This window comes from Rhincodon typus, chromosome 39 (assembly GCF_021869965.1).
Source record: "Rhincodon typus isolate 14 chromosome 39, sRhiTyp1.1, whole genome shotgun sequence".
Lineage (NCBI taxonomy): Eukaryota > Metazoa > Chordata > Chondrichthyes > Orectolobiformes > Rhincodontidae > Rhincodon > Rhincodon typus.
Window position 1 is genome coordinate 14,876,229 of NC_063370.1, and position 15,059 is coordinate 14,891,287.

The following is a 15,059-nucleotide window of genomic DNA, read 5'->3' on the forward strand; positions in this document are numbered from 1 at the left end:
TTTGATTTATTGTCATGTATACCTCAGTACAGTGAAAATCTTTGCTTGCGAACAGTACAGGCAGATCATAGAAAGCAAGGACATACAGATCATGGGGTGAAAAAAACTTGGACAGAGTGAGGGATACAGTTTACATTGCACAGGACATGCTTGAAGCAAGATCAACATTAACAAAATCAACATTATTTGAAGTTAGAGAGTCCATTCATCAGTCTAAGAACAGCAGGGAAGAAGCTGTTCTTGAACCTGTTGGTGTGTGTCTTCAAGCTTCTGTATCTTCTGGTTGTAGGAGAGTTTTAGCAGGGTGGGATGTGTCTTTGATGATGTTGCCAGCGTTTGCGCTGCAAACAGAAAGCGTAAATGGAGTCCATGGATGGAAGGTTGGCTTCCGTGATGGTCTGGGCTGTGCACACCGCCTTCTGTAGTTTCTTATGGTCCTGGGTAGAACAGTTGCCATACCAGGCCATTATGCACCTGGATAGTATGTTTTCTGTGGTGCATCTATAAAAGTTGGTGAATTTCCTTTTGGACATGCTGAATTTCCTAAGCTACCTGAGGAAGAAGAGGTAATGTTGTGCCTTCTTGACAGTCACATCTACATGGAAGGTCCAGGACAGGTGTCGATTATTGTCACGCCTAGGAACTTGATGCTTTCAACCCTCTCAAGCTCTGCTCCATTGATGTGGATGGAAGTGTGTTCTCCTCCTTTCTTTCTGAAGTCAATGATCAGTTTTTTTATTTGCCGACATTGAGAGAGAGGTTGTTATCATTGCACCATGTCACCAAGACCGCTATCTCCTTTCTGTATTCTGACTCATCATTGTTTGACATTAGTGATACCAAGGTGGTGTTATCAGCAAATTTGTAGATGGAGTTCATTCCGAATTTAGCTACACAGTTGAGCGTGTACAGGGAGTACAGTAGGGGGCTGAGAATGCATCCTTGCGGGGCTCCAGTGTTGAATGTTATTGTGGAGGAGGTGCAGTTGACTATCTTCATTGATTGCAGTCTATGGGTGAGGAAGCTGAGGATCCAGTTGCCGAGGGCAGAGCCGAGACCTTGGTCTTGGAGTTTTCAGATCAGTCTGGAGAGGATAATGGTGTTGAAGGCGGAGCTGTAGTCGATGAGCAGGAGTCTAATGTAGGCATTCTTGTTTTCAAAACGTTCCGGGGTGAATGCAGGGCTAGGGAAATGGCGTCCGCTATGGACCTGTTATGTCAGTAGTCAAACTGCAGGGGATTGAGGCAGGCTGGGAGGCTACAGTTGATGTGGGCCATGACCAGCCTCTTGAAGCACTTCATGATTATGGAGATCAGAGCCAGTGGGCGATAGTCATTAGGCACGTGGCATCTGCTTTCTTAGGTACTGAGATGATGGTGGTCGCCTTGAAGCAGGTGTGGACTTCGGCTTGTAGGAGGGAGAGATTGAAAATGTCAGCAAATACCTCTGCCAACTGGTCCGCACAGGATTGAAGTGCACAGCTGGGGACACTATCCGGGCCCATCGCTTTCCTTGGGCTGACTCTCAGGTAGACCAATCTCACATCTGCAGCGGTGATGGAGGGAACAGGTGTGTCTGGGGCTGTCGGGTGGGTGACAACGCACCACTGGCGTACTGCTTGAAACAGCATAGAAAGCATTAAGTGCATCAGGGAGGGACGTGCCTTTGTCCGCTATCTTGCTCTGCTTCATTTTGTATCCTGTTATATTGTTTAGGTCTTGCCACTGGCGGTGGGTGTCCATATGGTTGGTGTGGGTCTGGGCCTCTAACTTGGTCCAATACTGCCTCTTGGCATCTCTGATGGCTTTGCAGAAGTCATACCTTAATTTTCTTATAGGTCTGAGTTGTCCGACTTGAATGCTGCATGCCCGGTCTTCAGTAGTCAGTGGATTTCCTGGTTTCCAGTTGGGGAACACCTGGATTGACTTCTAGGGCACACAGTCCTCCATGCATTTGCTAATGAAGTCCGTGACAGTGATGACGTACTCATCCAGGTTTTCTGCTGAGTACTTGAATATGGTCCAGTCCACCGATTCCAAGCAGTCCTGGGGACGCTCTGCTGCTGCCTTGGACCAGCATTGTATATCTTTCTGTGAAGGATCCTCCTGTTTCAGTTTCTGCTTGTAGGCTGTGAGGAGGAACACAGCATTGTGATCTGTGCCTCCATGATTTTCACTTCTTTACCATCAACTCATACGCCTTCAGCTACAAGGTCCTAAGCTCTATAATTCCACTCACTAAATCTCTATGCCTCTCTCCTCCTTTAAGAGGATCCTTAGAAATTACCTCTTTGACCAGGCTTTTGTCTGTCTGTCCTAATGTAGCTCAAAATAGAGATCCACTGCAGGCAGAGTCGAGATAACATTTGATGGGGAATCTAGGGACCAGTATAAATGAGGAACGGCAAGATATTAATATTAGTAAAGAGAAACCCTAGAGAAGTCTCCTGGACCCAGATCTCAGACTGCTGAAAGAGGTGACTGGAGAAATAGTAGATGCATTGGTTGTTATCCTGCAAAATTTTATATGGTCTGGAATGGTTCCTGAGAATATAACCCAACAATTTAAAAAAGTGAGGGAGACAGAAAACAGGAAACTACAAATCTGTTAACTAACATCAGGCAGAGGGAAAATGCTAGCGTCTGTAATAAAGAATGTGACAAGAGGACACTCAGAATATGATGTTAGTGTTGACAAGATTCAACATGGATTTGTGAAAGGGGAATCATTTTTACACAAATCTGTCAGGGAATTTTTTTTTGGAGAATGTAACTGGCAAAATAGAATAGGGAAAACTAATGGAAATGGTATATACAGATAACAGTGTGGACCTGGAGGAACACAGCAGGCCAGGCAGCATCAGAGGAGCAGGAAAGTTGACGTTTTGGGTTGGGACCCTTCTTTACAGAAAGTTTTTGATAAGATAGCACACAAGAGGTTAGTAAACAAAATTAGAGCAGATTGGATCCAGGGATTATGCTGGCATTGATTGAGAACCTGTTATTGGACACAAAACAGATGATAGAATTAGGTTTATTGTCATATCTATTCAAGTATAGGGATATGTGAGTACAGTGGAAAGTGTACAAAGCCGCCATTTCTGGTGCCATCTTAGGTATAAAGGTACCTAAACACAAAATTTTAGGTTTAAATTAGAAAAATTAATAAAGGTAAAAGTTCAGCATCCAATCCTTCTAAAGCAGGGAAGCCACGCTGGACTTCACCTTAAGACCGTGAGTCCACGCTGGGCTTCTTTAAGGAGGCTGGGAATCCATGTTGGGCTTCCTCAAGGCAGGGAGTCCATGCTGGGGAGGCCTGGACTCTACGTTGGGCTTCCAGGAGGTCAGGAGTCCATTAAGTCCATTCCTGCTGGGCTTTCTTGAGGTCGGGAGTCCTTCAGTCTGTGCTGGCTCAGGTATCCACCACCGATGCCATCCGAGGAATGGTGGTAAGTAGAGAGAAAAAAAGAAACAGAAAGGAAGAAAACATGAAAAGAGGAAAAAGAAGGAAAGAAATGTACAAGCTCTGGCTTAGGAGACCTACTTCACTGCCATCTTGCCTGTGTCATAGGAATAAATGGGTCATTTTCAGATTGGCAGGCTGTACATCATGGTGTACCACAAGGATCGGTGCATGGGTGCCATCTATTCACAATCTATAATCAATCATTTGGACCGTGGGGATTTTTTTTTATTCTCTTGTGTTGCTGGTTGGCCAGCATTTATTGCCCATTGTAGTGGCCCTTGAGAAAGTGGTGATGGTGAGCTGCATTCTTGAACTACTGCAGACCATGTCTATAGATAGACCAACAATGCTGTTAGGGAGGATTTTCCATGATTTTGACCCAGTGACAGTGAAGGAACAGCAATAAATTTATGCGTTAGGATGGTGAGTGGCATGGGGAACTTGAAGCTTGGAAGTTGTGGTGTTCCCATGTATCTGCTGCCCTTAACCTTCCAGATGGAAGTGGTTGTGGGTTTGGTAGGTGCTGTCAAAGGATTCTGCAGATAGTACACACTGCTGCTACTGAGTGTTGGTGGTGGAGGGAATGGATACTTGTGGATGTGGTGCCAATTAAGCAGGTTGCTTTGTCCTGGATGGTAAAAACTGAAAGAATTGTGGATGCTGTAAATCAGGAACAAAAACTGAAGTTGCTGGAAAGCTCAAGAGGTCTGGCAGCATCTGTGAAGAAAAATCAGAGTTAACATTTCAGGTCCAGCGACCCTTCCTCAGAATGGAGGAAGTTCTGAGGAATGATAACCAGACCTGAAACATTGACTCTGATTTTTCTTCATACATGCTGCCAGACCTGCTGAGCTTTTCCAGCAACTTCTATTTTTGTTCTGGATGGTGTTAGCTTTGAGTGTTGTTGGAGCTGTACTCATCCACACAAGCGGGAAGTATTCAATCACACTCCTTGTAGATGGTAGACAGGTTTTGGGAACTAAGGAGGTGAGTTACTCGCTGCAGTATTCCTAGCCTTTGACCAGCTCTTGTAGCCACTGCATTTATATGGTAAGTCCAGTTGAGTTTCTGCTGGTAACCCCTAGTATGTTGATAGTGGGAGATTCAACGATGCTAATATTATTAAAAACCGAAAGAACTGCGGATGCTGTGAATCAGGAACAAAAACAAAGTTGCTGGAAAAGCTCAGCAAGTCTGGCAGCATCTGTGAAGAAAAAAACAGAGTTAACGTTTTGGGTCCGGTGACCCTTCCTCAGAACTCATGGTGGCTCGGAAAACGTCAGTTTATATGCAGAAAAAAGGGAGGGGGATGGGGTAGGAAGTAAACGATAGGATAGAGCCTAACGAGAGAGAAGAGCAGTTGGACAGACAAAGAGTTGATAATGATCACGCTGGGAGGGTGAATAGTTGTTAATGGGGGTTATTAGTGACTAACAACGGGTGGTGTGTGATGGCAGGCTATGTGGTAACACGGCCTGGTGTGTGAGGTAGGGGGCTGGGATGTGGGAGAGTTTAGGCGTAAAATTATTGAACTTGATATTGAGTCTGAAGGGCTGCAGGGTCCACAAGCAGAAAATGAGGTGTTGTTCTTCCAGCTTGCGCTGAGGTTCGCTGGAACACTGCAGCAAGCAAGAGACAGAGATATTGGCCAGGGAACAGGGTGGTGCGTTAAAGTGGCAGGCAACAGGTACTCAGGATCCTCTTTGCAAAATGCTAATATCATTGAATGTCAAGCGGCAGTGGTTAGATTATATTCTATGCATCTCCAATAAGAGACATAGATACACAGAGCAGTACAGCAAAGGAACAGGCCCTTTGGCCTACCATGTCTGTGCAGACCATGACGCCATTCTGATCTAATCCCATCTGCCTACACATGGTCCATACCCCTCTATTCCCGGCCTGTTCATGTGTCCGTCAAAATGCCTCTTAAATTTTGCTAACGTACCTGCTTCTACCATCTCCCCTGGCAACACGTTCCAAGCACCTTGCCACCCTGCGTAAAAAAAGACTTTCCTCGCACATCTCCTTTAAACATTCCCTCTTTCACTTTAAATCTATGGCCCCATGTATTTGACACTTCCACTCTGGGAAAAAGATTCTGAATATTCAGGCTATTCATGCGTCCCATACTTTTATATACTTCTATTAGATCCCTCAGCCTCTGACACGCTAGTGAAAACAATCCAAATTTATCCAACCCCTCCTTATAGCTAATACACTCTGATCCAGGCAATATTCTGATAAAGAGATAACAAGGTGTGGAGCTGGATGAATACTGCAGGCCAAGCAGCATCCAAGGAGCAGGAAAACTGACATTTCCGGTCTGGACCCTTCTTCAGGAATGGGGGAGGGGAAGGGGATTCTGAAATAAATAGAGAGAGGGGGGAGGCGAATGGAAGATGGATAAAGGAGCAGATAGGTGGAGAGGAGGCGGACAGGTCAAGGAGGCGGGGACAGAGCCAGTAAAGGTGAGTGTAGGTGGGGAGTTAGGACGGGGGTTGGTCAGTCAAGGGAAGACGGACAGGTCAAGGAGGCGGGGATGAGGGCTGGTAGGTAGAAGGTGAGGGTGGGGGTTGAGGTGGAAGGAGTGGATAGGTGGAAGAAAGGACTGTTAGGTTAGGGAGGCGGGGACGAGCTGGGCTGGTTTTGGGATGAGGTCGGGGGCGGGGAGATTTTGAAGCTTGTGAAGTCCACATTGAGACCATTGGGCTGCAGGGTTCCCAAGCGAAATATGAGGTGCTGTTCCTGCAACCTTCAGGTGGCATCGGTGTGGGGTCAGATTGCAGGTGGCGGAAGTGGCGGAGAATGATGTGTTGGATCCAGAGATTGGTGGGGTGGTATGTGAGGGTGAGGGGGATTCTGTTTTTGTTGTTATTGCGGGCAGAGGGAAGGGATGAGTTGCGGGAAACGTGAGAGATGCGGTCAAGGGCGTTTTCGACCACTGTGGAGGAGAAGTTGCGGTCCTTGAAAAATGAGGACATCTGGAATGTCCAGGAGTGGAATGCCTCACCTCGGGAGCAGATGCGGTGGAGGCAAAGGAATTGGGAATAGGGGATGGCATTTTTGCAGGAAGGTGGGTGAGAGGAGGTGTATTCTAGGTAGCTGTGGGAGTCGGTAGGCTTGAAATGTTTCCAGGTGGTTGCCAGAGATGGAAACATAGAGGTCCAGGAAGGAGAGAGAGGTATCGGAGATGGTCCAGATGAACTTAAGGTTGGGATGAAAGGTGTTAGTGAAGTGGATGAACTGTTCAAGATCCTCATGGGAGCACGAGGCAGCGCCGATACAGTCATCGATATAACGGAGGAAGAGGTGGGGGATAGGGCCGGTGTAGCTTCGGAAGAGGGATTGTTCCACATATCCTGCAAAGAGGCAGGCATAGCTTGGGCCCATGTAGGTACCCATGACCACCCCCTTTGTCTGTAGGAAGTGGGAGGAATTGAAGGAGAAGTTGTTAAGGGTGAGGACGAGTTCAGCTAAGCGGACAAGGGTGTCAGTGGAGGGCCTGCGAGACAAGAAGTGGAGTGCCTTTAGGCCATCTGCATGGGGAATGCAAGTATATAGGGACTGGACGTCCATGGTGAAGATGAGGTGTTGGGGTCCAGGGAATCGGAAGTTTTGGAGGAGGTGGAGGATGTGGGTGGTGTCACGGATGTAGGTGGGGAGTTCCTGGTCCAGGGGGGAGAAAATGGAGTCGAGATAAGTGGAGATAAGTTTAGTGGGGCAGGAGCAGGTGGAGACAATGGGTTGACCAGGTCAGTCAGGTTTGTGGATTTTGGGAAGGAGATAGAAACGGGCGGTGCGGGGTTGGGGAACGATGAGGTTGGAGGCTGTGGGTGGAAGATCTTACCACTTTAATCGCGAGCCTAACCTTCCCTCTACTGACCCCTTCTCCCACCTCCAACACACCCCCTCCTCCTGGACACCACCCCAAGGCCTCCTACCCTCCCTTGACCTCTTCATCTCCAACTGCCGTCGAGACATCAATCACCTCAACCCCTCCACCCCTCTCACCCACTCCAACCGCTCCCCCACAGAACATGCAGCCCTCCACTCCAATCCCAACCTCACCATAAAACCCGCAGACAAGGGTGGCGCAGTTGCATTATGGCGCACTGACCTCTACATCGCTGAGGTCAGGCGCCAGCTCTCTGACACCACTTCCTACCGTCCCCTTGATCATGACCCCACCCTCGACCACCAAAACATCATCTCCCAGACCATCCACAACCTCATCACTTCAGGTGACCTCCCACCCACAGCCTCCAACCTCATTGTTCCCTAACCCCGCAACGCCCGTTTCTATCTCCTTCTCAAAATCCACAAACCTGACTGCCCTGGTCAACCCATTGTCTTTGCCTGCTCCTGCTCTACCGAACTTATCTCCACTTATCTCGACTCCATTTTCTTCCCCCGGTCCAGGATTCCCCACCTACGTCCGTGACACCACCCATGCCCTCCACCTCCTCCAAAACCTCTGATTCCTGAGACCCTAACACCTCATCTTTACCATGGACGTCCAGATGGCCTAAAGGCCCTCCACTTCTTGTGTCGCAGGCCCTCCACTGACACCCTTGTCCGCTTAGCTGAACTCGTCCTCACCCTTAACAGCTTCTCCTTCAATTCCTCCCACTTCCTACAGACAAAGGGGGTGGTCATGGGTACCTGCATGGGCCCAAGCCAAGCCTGCCTCTTTGTAGGTTACGTGGAACAATTCCTCTTCTGAAGCTACACTGGCCCTATCCCCCACCTCTTCCTCTGTTATATCGATGAATGTATCGGTGCCGCCTCGTGCTCCCACGAGGAGCTCAAACAGTTCATCCATTCACTAACACCTTCCACCCCAACCTTAAGTTCACCTGGTCCATCTCTGATACCTCTCTTTCCTTCCTGGACCTCTCTGTTTCCATCTCTGGCAACCACCTGGAAACCGATATCCATTTCAAGGCTACCAACTCCCATAGCTACCTAGAATACACCTCCTCTCACCCACCTTCCTGCAAAAATGCCATCCCCTATTCCAATTCCTTTGCCTCCGCTGCATCTCCTCCCGAGATGAGGCATTCTACTCCCGGACATACCAGATGTCCTCGTTTTTCAAGGACCGCAACTTCCCCTCCACAGTGGTCGAAAACGCCCTTGACCGCATCTCTCGCATTTCCCGCAACTCATCCCTCACACCCCCTCCCCGCAATAACAACCAAAACAGAATCCCCCTCGTCCTCACGTACCACCCCACCAACCTCTGGATCCAACACATCATTCTCTGCCACTTTCGCCACCTGCAATCTGACCCCACTACCAAGGACATTTTTCCCTCCCCACCCATATCTGCCTTCCAGAGGGACCACTCTCTCCGTGACTCCCTTGTCCGCTCCACATTCCCCACCAGCCCCAGCGCCCCCGGCGCTTTTCCCTGCAACCGTAGGAAGTGCTACACCTGCCTCTACACCTCCTCCCTCACCCCCATCCTAGGCCCCAAGAAAACCTTCCAAATCAAACAGATGTTCACCTGCACATTTGCTAATGTGGTATACTGTATCCGCTGTTCCCGATGTGGCATCCGGAAGGCAGATAAGGGTGGGGAGGGAAATATATCCTTTGTAGTGGGGTCAGATTGCAGGTGGCGGAAGTGGCGGAGAATGATGCATTGAATCCAACATAACTTGTCTACTTTTATACTCAATGCCCCAACTGATGAAGGCAAGCATGCCATATGCCTTCTTTGTCAACTTATCCAGTTGTGTTGCTACTTTCAGGGAGCTATGGATTTGGACCTCAAGATCCCTCCGTATCTCAATGTTCCTAAGGGCCCTGCCATTTAATGTACACATTCCTCTTGTATTTGACCTCCCAAAATGCATCACCTCACACTTGTCCAGATTAAACTCCCTCTGCCATTCCTCTGCCCAACTGTCTAACTAATCTATATCCTGCTATATCCTTGGCTAACTTTCTTCACTATCCACAACTCCCTCAATTTTCTGCGTTGCCTGCAACTTACTAATGAGACCACCTTTATTTTTATCTAAATCATTTGTGTATATTACAAACAACAAAGGTCCCAGTACTGAACCTTGCAGTATACCACTGGTCACCAGAAAAGCACTCTTCCACAACTACCCTCTGTATTCTACCATAAAGTCAATTTTTATCCAACTTGCCAACTCACCATGGGTCCTTTAATATTTTGGACCAACTGACCATGAGGGAACTTGTCAAATGCTTTAGTAAAGTCTGCCCTACCCTCAATCATCTTCGTCAATTACTTTAAAAACTCGGTCACGTTTGTGAGACAAAATGTCCCCAGGATAAAGCTATGCAGACTGTCCCTAATAAGTCCATTCTTCTCCAAATGCTCCTGTCCCTAAGAATCTTCTCCAATAATTTCCCTACCACCAATGTAAGGCTCACCAGTCTTAATTTCCTGGATTATCCTTGGTGCCCTTCTTAAACAAAGGAATAACACTGGCTATTCTCTGGTCTTCTGGGACCTCACCTATGGCTAAAGAGGATACAAAGATCTCTGTAAAGGCACCAGCAATTTCATCCCTTGCCTCTCCCAGTATCCTGGGATAGATCCCATCAGGCCTTCGGGACTTATTGACCTAAATGTTTTTCAAGACAGCCAACACTTCGTCCTTAATATCAACATACTCCAGAATATCAGTATATCTCTCCCTAATCTTACAAATATCCATATGCCTGGCATTTTTATGGCACAAATGTTACTTGCCACTTATCAGCCTAAGCCTGAATATTGTGCAGGTCTTGTTGCGTTTCAACATGGACTGTTTCATTATCTGAGAATATGAGAGTTCAATCATAAATGAATATCCCTACTTCTGACCTTATGATGGAGGGAAGGACATGAAGATGGTTGGCCCTAAGACACTACCCTGATGAATTCCTGCAGAAAATGTCCTGGAGCTGAGATGACTGACCACCAACAACCACACCATTTTCCTATATGCTAGCAAAGAGTTTCTCTCCTGATTCCCAATGATGCCAGTTTTGCCAGGGCTCCTTGATGCCACACTCAATCAAATGTGGCCTTGATGTCAAGAGCTATCACTCTCACCTCACCTCTGGAATTCAGCTCTTTTGTCCACGTCTGAACCAAGGCTGTAATGAGGTCAGGAGCTGAGTGACCCTGGCAGAATCCACTCTGAGTGTCAGTGAGCAGGTTGGTGCTAGGCAGGTGCTGCTTGATAGCACTGTTGATGACACCTTCCATCACCTTGCTAATGATTGAGAGTGGATTGATGGGCTGGTACTGTAAATGGCCAGTTGGATTTGTCTCGCTTTGTGTACAGGACATACCCGGACAATTTTCCACATTGTTGGGTGGGTGCAGGTGTTGTAGCTATACTGGAACAACTTGGCTAGGGATGCGGTGAGTTCCAGAGCACAAATCTTCAGTGCTATTGCCAGAAGTTGTCAAGGTCCATAGCATTTGCAGTATCATGTACCTCTAACCATTTCTTGATATCACATGGAGTGAATTAAATTGGATTGGGGGATGGATTCAAGCACCAAGAGACAGTCTCAGGATAAGGACGAGCCTTTAGGATTGAGGTGAGAAGCTATTTTTTTGACTGAGTGTGGTGAATATTTAGAATTCTCTGCCTCAGAGACACAGTCATTAAGTATGTTCAAGACACGGGTCAATAGTTTTCTAAATTTTAAACACATCAATAGATACAAGAACAACGCAGGAAAATGGTGATGAAGCAGAAGATCAGTCATAATCACATTGAATGGTGGAGTGGGTTTGAAAGCTGAATGATCTACTCCTGTTTTGTCTTTCTGAAGCTCATATCTTATGTTCTGAAGCCCCCATAAACACCAGCTGATCATGAGCAAACTGTTTTGCGATGTTGACAGTATGATAAATATTAGTTAGCTCTTAGTACTACACTAAACTATAAAAACTTGATCTTTGCACTCTAGTTCTGGAATGGAACTTACACCATAACCTGCTAACTCAGAGGCAAAAGTGTTAACAACTGAGCCAGAGCTGACCAATAGCAATCAGCTACCTGTGAAACTCTTCTCAAAACTAGCAGATAATGATAAAACTGTCAGAATGGTTCCAGTCCCTTAATTTATTATACAAAATACACCACCTTATAACTTATACTGATTCTATTTCTAATTCATTCATTGAAAGTACATTAACTTCCACTTCAGTCAGCTATATTACACCCATTCTCATGGTTTACCCTCAAAGCTTAAAAACAGGGTAAAGATGAAATCCATTATTGCAGTCAGATCTCATGCCCATCTCTTAATTGCTTTGAATCAGTTGCATCTACCTAAAGCAGTAAAATAATTGAGTAATTCTTAGTAACATTGCTTTCCTGAAATTGTAACTTTGAAACAATATTAGACATATCGGACGTTTTCATTACACAAAGGTAAAATCTTAGTTAAATTTTGTCAGACCTTTCTCAGTAAAAAGCATTAATATAGTAAACCCCACAAGGTGAAATAATTCACATTCTTAAATTGTTATTATCAGAAATATCATTTTTAGTAAATTTAGACATGTAAAACAATGGTAGCTCAACCAACCCACTGAATGCTGCTGCTCCAGTTTACTGATCCCCTGACTCTCTAACTTTCCTTCCCAGCCTGCTTGCGTCCCACCTTGCCTGCTCTCCACTTCAATCCCCGAGTCCCTATTCACCACGAGTTCCACTTGCTGCTTCTTTATCGATTCCAGTCACTCCCTAGCCTCTTCCATCTTCTGTTCGATTGCTACGAGTGAGATCTTGGAGAGAGGGAGGAAGTGTATTCAATTTCTAATGATGAGAGGTTGGAAGTGTAGATATGCAATGGACTGGGTGTCATCGCTGAAGGCTAGCATGCAGGTACAGCAAGCTATTGGGAAGGTGAATGGAATATTAGCCTTTATCACAAGAGGATTTGAGTACAGCAGTAGTGAAGTATAGCTTCAACTGTACAGAAGCTTGGTTACATTTCACCAGGAGTACTTTGTGCAGTTTTGGTCTCCTTATCTCAGTAAAGAGGGAGTACAATAAGTTTCACCAAATTTGTTCCCGGGTGACAAGGCTGTCCTATGAAGAGAGACTAGGGCAAAATGGCCCTGCATTCTCTGAAGTTTCAAAGGTGATCTCATTAAAACCTATAACATAGTTAGTGATAGACAGAGTGAATATTATTTCCCAATTAGGGAGTCTAGGACTACTGGGCAAAATTTAGAAGAAAAGAGAGTTGCCATTTATGATTCCGATGAGGAGAAATTCTTTCACTTGGGAACTCACTACTCCAGAGGGCTGTGGAAGGTCAGGTGAATATATCTAAAAATTGAAGTTGATGAGATTTCAGATTACCAACGGTATAAAGGGTTATGGGGATAGTATGGGTAAAATGCATTAGTGTTAGCTCAGCCAAGATTGTATTAAATGGCCGAGCAGGCTCAGTGAGTAGAATGGCCTAATCCTGTTCCTATGTTCCTAAGTGAGGGAGAAAACATAAGCTGATCCATTTGGAGGGTAGTAAGGAAAGTGGCAGGCAGAAGAATGACTGGGTGGGACAAAGGCAGCAAGTAGGAGAGGCAGTGAGTCACAGAGTTAGCAAGTGGGAGAGGGCTGGTGAGTTAACAGAGGCAGCAAGCTGGAGGTCAATGAGAGGGAGTAAGCCAATGAGCCAGGAGAGGGTTAGCTAGCAGGGGAATCAATGAGTGGATGGTGGGCGGCAGACAGGTCATTGAGCAGGCCACAGGAATGGCAAGTGCAGATCATATAGAGAATACCCACTGATATATTTTTCACACAAAACTGTACTGCAGATTTCGAGATAAAAGAAGTTGCTGCAATGGTTAGGAGAGGCCTCTACTTACGCTTATTCCTAAATGGTACAGAGGGGGTCAGGCAGCGCCAACAGATCTCAGTGCAAAAAGTAGAAATCAGTACATATATTGTGATGTTAAAACCAAAGGATGTTGAATGAGATAACTTAAAATGAGCACTTAATGTATAGCAATTAGTGCTAAAAGATCTGGTTTAGAATAAGGTTACATTCTGAAACCAAAACGTATTGCACTGTTAAATGGACAGTGACTTTTATGTGACATAATTCTGCTTGTGACTGTAATATTTCTCCAGCTGTCTTGATACACTACTGTTTTCATCTGACTTTTCAAATTGTTGTGAACATATTACATTACACCAGCGATGACATTTTCCAAGTTCTTCATTAGATCAATTTCAGATCACGAAAGGTGCTATAAAATTTAAGGTTTTCTCCCATTCCTACAAAAATACATGGATAAACTAATTTGGTCCAGATTCCCTTAAGTGAGATGAAAATTTAATTTAATTTAATCATTCACCCGAAATAATCTGGTGGGTTCAGAAACAACTCTGGGCTGTTCTAACTTCAAATTAACCAAATGCTGATTTGTGGTTAAAGAGGAAATATGTAGAATTGGTACTCAAAGAACGCCACCTTCAGGGCTTTCAAGTTGGAGCAGGCTTTGGCACAAAATGTTTTTTAAAAACATTTTGACCAAGCATCCACATCAAGAAGGCTAACCTCCCTCTGGCCTCTTCACAGATGCTGACAAGCTGTGTGATTTTGGTACATTCTGTGTCTACTTAAAACAATATTTTTTACTTTAGGATGGGGTAAGGAGAGGAATTTAGTATGATTGGGGAGGCATAAAACCTAGAGTCATAGAGAAGTACAGCGTGGAAACAGGCTGTTATGTCCAACTCGTCCATGCTGACCAGATATCCCAATTTAATCTAGTCTCATTTGTCAGCATTTGTCAGCATTTGGCCTATATCCCTCTAAACCCTTCCTATTCATCTCCGCATCCAGATGCCTTTTAAATGTTGTAATTGTACCAGCCTCCACTACTTCCTCTGGCAGCATGTTCCATATGTGCACCACCCGCTGCGTGACAAAGTTGCCTCTTAGATCCCCTTTAAATCTTTCCCTTCTCACCTTAAACCTATGCCTTGTAGTTTTGTATTCCCCTACCCTAGGAAAGAGACTTGGGCTATTCACCCCATCCATGCCCCTCTTGATTTTATAAACTTCTCTAAGGTCACCCTCAGCCTTCAACGCTCTAGGGAAATTGGCCCCAGCCTATTCAGCCTCTCCCTACAGCTCAAACCCTCTAGCCTGGCAACATTCTTGTGAATCTTTTCAGAACTCTTTCAAGTTTAACAAATTTGGGTGTGAACATAGGAGGTATGGTTAGTAAGTTTACAGAGGATACCAAAATTGCAGGTGTAGTGGACAGCGAAGAGGGTTACCTCAGAGTATAACAGGATCTTGATCAGATAGGCCAATGGGCTGAGAAGCAGCAGATGGAGTTTAATTTAGATAAATGAGGTTCTGCATTTTGGAAAGGCAAATCAGGGCAGGACTTGTACACTTAATGGTAAGGACCCGGGGAGTGTTGCTGAACAAATCAACTTGCACTTCAAGGTCTCTATTTCCTTGAAAGTGGAGTCACGGGTAGATAGGATAGTGAAGGAGGCATTTGATATACTTGCCTTTATTGGTCAGTGCATTGAGTATGGGAGTTGGGAGGACATATTGCGATTATACAGGAC